Genomic DNA, 7,163 nt, shown 5'->3' on the forward strand with positions numbered 1-7,163 from the left:
TCGATCTCTTCCAAAAAGAGGCATCCTCTGAATCATAAATAGGTAAAAATTACAAAAATATTTTGACTCATTGACTCTGTTTTACCATTTACTTTACCCAAATACATCTTTCCTCCAAAGATACTGACATTTTTCTCTTACACGTTTGTAAAAAAAAAATTGTACATTAATATAAAGAAATGCATTTTTCCAAAATGGAGTCATAAAAACATCAAAGTCATCTAAAAGTTTCTCTAGTCTTTTCCTCTTTCATTAGCAGTAGTTGCTCTGCGTGGGTGTTCCCTTCTTTTGAGCATCCCACGAGCAAATGGCAGTAAACACCCACTCACTCAGTCCTCAGGAGATAGGTAGGTGGGGCAGCACCGGCACTGAACACCTTCTCTTTTTTTCCTTAAGCAGATAAAACTGCAGGCTCTGTTTTCCCTTCTGCCCCTTTGCAAATGGTTTCGCAGTCCTACACTTTTCCTCTTCAGTTCACCATTTTCCTTAAATAAACATAGCCATGACTGTCACTAGGCAATACGGACAGCCTACTTTTTCGAACGTTAAGGCTAACATTTAACATTTATTAATGCAGAGATGTTTCTAATGAATAAAATTCGAAACAAATATATTCATTAATTTTAATTTCCCACATTTAAAGAAGTCACATTTTGAGGGAGCAGGATTTGTAAAACCAATTGTCATTTGAATGGAGAATGTCATGAAAATTTATAATTCAATATAATTATTACATCACAAAATAAAACATAGACCTCCCTATTAAGCATCTAATTAATACACATAATGGCTCAGCAATTGAGAGCAGTGGCTGCTCTTCCAGAAGACCCGGGTTCAATTCCTAGCCCCCACATGGCAGCTCACCACTGTCTGTGACTCCAGTTCCAGGGGATCTGATACCCTCACACAGACATGCACGCAGTAAAAACACCAAGTCACATAAGGTAAAAATAAATAAATCTTTAAAACATACAGTTTACATTCATGGATCCATAATCTGAATGTTTTGAGTGGGTCTGGTACGATTTTCTTTAATCTCTGTGTTTAAAATGGTAAGTCTATAGGAAGGAGAAATGTTTTCCTCGGCAGTAAAGGGATTGGCTGTCTGCTATCCTGCAGCCTTGACTTTGTAGTGTTCTTACACAATCTTCTGCCTGGGTTCACTCAATCATTTTTGTTGTGTACCTACCCGCCCCAAGAAAAAGCACACAGACATGAAGAAAACAAACCCACAGTAAAGCGCCGCCTTCTGAAGCCCAAGCACACACCGTACAGAATTATCTTCATGCACTGAAAGGACAAAAGGGTGTTTGTCCTGTCTTCTTTTGCCATGCATTGCCATGTGACTAAAAACATTCTGAAAGTATAAAGGATGGTTAGCACTTTGCTCTCTGCCATACTTCACAATTATCTTCGGAAACTAAATGCTTTTTTAGAAAAATATTTTTTTCTAAAATCTTTTATCCACTCTTTTTTACGCTGGGGGATGAAATGAAGGCTTGTTGGTCACCATTGATGCATGCGTGTTTTCAACTACCATGCTCGATCTTGGGTCCATACTCAATTTTACCTACTATTTGATAATTTCAAATCAAACACCACTCTTGTCACCTTCTACTGAGAAGCCAGTAGGTAGTAAGTTAGAAATTGTTGACTTTTTGTATATATGTCCATCAGCCTGGTATTCTTGAACACTTAGAAAGATCCTGGAAACATGACTTAACTTTTTACACACCTATTTCCTCCTTTAGCAACTAATGATGAAGGTAACATGTATGATAGATGCTCAAAAAAAACACTAAGTCCAATACCAGTACACTCACTTCAAGTTATTATTCAACTCCTGATTCATTGAGTTGGCAAAATGATTTTTTAATAGTCACCTTCTTAAAAAAGAAGTTTTTTACTTCAAAAGATCTTCACATTAAGGGAAAAATTATCCACTTCAATGGCGAATTTTGTTAAGCAAAACTATGCCCATGACATTGAATGTATACTGCCTGAATTGAAACTTTTCTCCCTCCTTAATTAAATCGGGAAAGTGATTCTGCATATTTCACACATTTTAAATAAACTGAGTATGGAAGTCAAAAGGTTCCGAGCAGAAATGCAGAGCTCCAATTGAAATCCTAGATCTTTATAAAAGTGATTCTGTGAACTCTTACACCTTCTTTAGAGAAGATAAAGAGCAAACCCCAAATTTTCGAAGTTTATGAGGTACAAAAACTCTTTTTAATGTCAGTCACACCTTCACATTCATTTGCTTCTTGGCTTAATTTTACACCAGTACAGCTCAGGTAAGAACTATAAATATATCCTCTTTGTCCTCTATTCTCAAGATGTTGGGCATGTTTTTCAAAGCAACCTAAAGCCACTGCCTTCATAGTTAGCTTCTTGGGTTTGTTAGTTGAGAATCTGTTGGGGCCACTTTTGCCAGTAGGAGTAATGAATGGGTCATCTTATACCCTTTGGAGAGCTAAGGAAGAGGGCCAAGTTCACCTTCTACACCTCTGCTGTAGGTCAGATTCAGGAAGAAGGTATCACCCTGTTTTCCCTTACACACATGCTTTAAGCTCCAAGCTATGCTGAACCTCACCTTTTCCCTTCACCTCAATGCCAAGAGCCTCAACGTTCATACTTGTCTGTTTATGCATCCATTTGCTACTGTGAGACTTAGAACAGCTTAGTTCCTTGAAAATATCGCATGTTCCTCCCTTGAAAATATCTCTGTCCTCTTGAACAAAGCTCAAGTTTTGCATCTCATGCCCTTCCCTTTCTCCAGTGACTGAAGCATAGAGTGGCTTTGATAACAATGCAAGTGCACGAAGTTCTTGATGACAAGATAATAACGTCAGTGAGTTATCTCTCCCTGGACAGCTAAATTGATCACTCATTTGCTAATTTTAATGATAATATTTTCCAAATCTTTCTCTGGCACAAAGGTGAGACTTTTTTTCTGTACTTGTCCAGACTTTAAGTATCTTGGCCTTTGAAGCCCATGCACTGCCTGCTGCTGACTCTTCTGTTGGAATTGGAAAGCAACCAGATGCAGACAGCATGTGGAAACATGGATAGCATGTGTTCCGGTAAGATTTTACATACAAAATAGGAAATAGAATGGGTTTTTACCTCCTTGTTCACATTGCGTTGCGATATCTAGACTAACAAAGATAAGCTAAGGTCTTGGAAAGGAGAAATGCTTCCCAGGCTCTGCATCCAGATCAAGGGTAGGGAATAATTGGCACCAGAGAAGTGGTTCTTAAACAACTAATAGACCAATGGGGCCAGAGAGTGTCTGATAGAAATTATTTGCATTATGTTGAAGACATAAACTATCTAATATACCATGTAATTTGCCCCTTATCTCTTGTTTTCGATTTGACTTCTTTCCCTTCATTTTGGTGTAAATGGTCTGTTTCTAATTGTAGGCACCTGTGAGCCTTTGCAAAAGTAGTACAAACAACAGGTAAAAAAAATCTGTGAGATACCCTTTGAATAAAGAATAGTGCTTTTCAGTGTTGATGAAGTCAGAGATGCATTATAAAGTACAATTGATGGGGTATGTGCTTCAAATTAGGGAGTTAGGCCATGTATCAAGGTTGAAAATATTTCACAATGATTGCTTCTATAGGCACAGAAGTCTGTCAGTCCAGACACCTTATGAGGTATGTTGTGGCATACGTTTGCCAATGACATAATTCTGACAGCCCCAAAATGGTCATATCTGACACCTGCCAAGTAGTAAATAAAAGGTCCCCTATTGAAGGAATCAGAGAAAGAACTGGAAGAGCTTGAAGGGGCTCGAGACCCCAAAAGTACAACAATGCCAAGCAACCAGAGCTTCCAGGGACTAAGCCACTACCTAAAGACTATACATGGACTGACCCTGGACTCTGACCCCATAGGTAGCAATGAATATCCTAGTAAGAGCACCAGTGGAAGGGGAAGCCCTGGGTCCTGCTAAGACTGAACCCCCAGTGAACTAGTCTATGGGGGGAGGGCGGCAATGGGGGGAGGGTTGGGAGGGGAACACCCATAAGGAAGGGGAGGGGGGAGGGGGATGTTTGCCCGGAAACCGGGAAAGGGAATAACACTCGAAATGTATATAAGAAATACTCAAGTTAATAAAAAAAAAAAGACATATTCATACCAAAAAAAAATAAAGTCAAACTTGATTTTGAAAGTTAAAAAAAAATTGATAAACAAACAAACAAACAAACAAACAAGTGCATTGGAAGCTCCTAAATTGAACATCCAGAGGGAATTCTAAATTAAGCTGGAGATCCTAGCCTGCTATTCTTTGAGGACAGTGTGATGTCAGCTAATGAGTTGGGAGAAGAGAAGAAAAACAGAGCATGGTAGACATCAGCACACCACCAACTTGTTCTGAGCAGGAAGACCCCTGGGAGATGAATAGGCAGAGCTTTTGTTAAACTGAGTCCAACAAGGCACCTTCTGTCACATGGTTGTTGGCTCAGTCAGTATAGGTCTAAAGATTATTTCAGAAGCCTTAACTACCCACCCCAAGAAAATCAGCAAGAGAACAATGCCTCTTGAGTAATGGGGTAAGTCATTCCCCTTCTCTCCCCATCGCTGCTTTGCTCATTACTCTGAAATATTCCTTATCCACTTCAATGACCCTGTGAGCAACTCTTTGAGGGAGTAAAACACTGCAAGATAAAGCTTCTTGGTAGAGAAATACAATTTCAATCAGGAGAAATTGTGAGTAGCTATTTTTAAAACTGTAAATATAAGAAAAACAGAACAGAGAAAGTCAGATAAAACTCGCCCATACTAATACATAAATGCTTGTCCAAATATTTAATACTTGAATATAAAACCTTATGCAAGCAAATAGGTGTCTAAAGTGTTCAATGCCTTCAAATTACCCCACATTCATGTTTAGGGCTTTAAACCTACATATTTTGGCTGACTTGTGTCCTATCTCACCACCCTTGTTTATATATGAGGCTTGGTCATGCAAATGCTCTGTAGAAATAAATATCTGCCTCCTTGACTGAAATCTGGGCTCCAAAACACATGGAAGTCAGTAAAACCAGGATGGTGAGCAACAAGAAGGCCTATTAGGCATCATCAGTGTCATCAAGGCCTGTGTTGCATCAGAGATAGGCGCACACTGGCTGTAGCTGAACGGAGAAACAATAAGGGTTTACATGAATTCTAAATCCAATGTCATGTATAATGTTATCCAAGTACCACAAGTCTATTTACTGTTTTAATGTAGTATAGGCCAATGTAACATGATTAAGCAATGAGCCTAGGTTGCATTTCAAGGAGTAAATATGTAGTTTTCATGTGGCTTTGAAAAAAAATGAACGATGCCTCTTGAACGTGCGATTATTGTTTTCCAGTATCTAATAATAATCACAGGAGCTCAAGCCAAGAGCTCTGGAGAAGCTCCTCATTGTGAAGATCTTTCTGATGATGTGAAAGGGTTTTGTAGGGGAATAAGCGGTAAAAGGGGAGCCTGGAATGCACCATGTTCAGAAGAGTTTCAGGGAGCCAGGGGCACACATGCCGAGGCCAAAACTGTGGGTTATCTTGGGAAACCTATCAAGGACTAGAGATGAAAGGACAGCAAAATAAATCTAGCCTAAAGTCCATCTTTTACATGAAAGTAAGCTACAATTCTGCAGAGGTAGCAAATTGCTTAAGATCATATAACTCCATAAATACAGCTTGAGACAGAAATATGATATAGAAAGATTGTAAACATGTGTAGATAAAGAAAGCCACAGGTGATAGAGATAACCTAGATAGATACTCCAATGCATATATTTGTATTATATAATTCATATTATGTAGTTCTTCCCATATATACATGGTATATATGAATAGGTAGATACACAAGTAAATAATTTTCCCTGCTTTTTTGGACATGGATAAGATTATATCAATATGCCTTACAGTTTTCTCTCTCCTTAGTCCATTGTTTTGGTTTATTAATCTATAGTGAATTTGATGGAATGACTATGGACATTAGGATTAAACATGCTTGAAGTCAAAGTTTGGTTCTGCCACACATAAGCTGGATCAGCAAAGAGTGACCTCCAAAAGATAGTGCTTCCGCATCTCTGTGCCCAGGGTAGTAATACCTGCTACTTCAAGTTGACATATATATATATATATATATATATATATATATATATATATGTGTGTGTGTGTGTGTGTGTGTGTGTGTGTGTGTGTATTTAGAGTTGATAAAAATCATATATATATAGAGAGAGAAAAGTGAGAGAGAAAAGTGAGAGAGAGAGAGAGAGAGGGAGAGAGAGAGGGAGAGGGAGAGGGAGAGGGAGAGGGAGAGGGAGAGTTTTGCAAGATTCAAGGCATGTGTGTTTGGTTAATATTCCCACTTTTCTAAACTATAGCTATAAATTGTTTGCAGTGTCTGGTTGACATCTTGGTTCTTTTGCTTTCACTGCTACTCTTGACATTTGAATAACAGAGTTTGAAAATTCTTTACAGATGATTATTTTTTAAAAGTAACTTGACGCGCTGGAGAAATGGCTCAGAAGTTGAGAGCAATTGCTGATGCTGCAGAGGACGCAGTCATCGTTCCCAGCAAGCCATCTGTCTACTCACAACCATCTGCCTTTTCAGCTCTAAAAACTCCAGTGATGCCATCGTTGGGCCTCTTCAGGTACCAGCATGCATGTGGCAAACATACATTCATGTAGACATAACACATGCATACTTTTTAAAAATTAAATAAACTAATGTACATATGTGCATGATAATATAAAATAAATCTGTTCCCTTGAGCAATGCATTCACACTTACAAATTGATTTTGCTTAGCAATATAACGATGAAAAAAACATAATCACTAAAATGCTATTTCTATCAATATTTTAGTTTAAGCTAGAAAAAACAATTAAAATTATCTTAGAGAAGGAAACAATTAGCCTACAAGCAGAATAAAGCGAAACTATGACAAGAATAATCCCTACTTCAAGGTAACAATTCCTTTTGGGAATGGCTCCATGATTACTTTGTATGATGATATAGGTCACTTTCTCCAGGTTAAAATAGGAGTTTGAAAGCTACTCCAAATGTCTGAACTGGAGAGATTTCCCAAGACATCCTAAAACTCAACAAATTACCTAGATTGCAGTCAATAATCAGTTCAAGATGGTTTAT

The sequence above is a fragment of the Rattus norvegicus genome, chromosome 1 (genome assembly GCF_036323735.1).
Source record: "Rattus norvegicus strain BN/NHsdMcwi chromosome 1, GRCr8, whole genome shotgun sequence".
NCBI classification, from domain to species: Eukaryota; Metazoa; Chordata; class Mammalia; order Rodentia; family Muridae; genus Rattus; species Rattus norvegicus.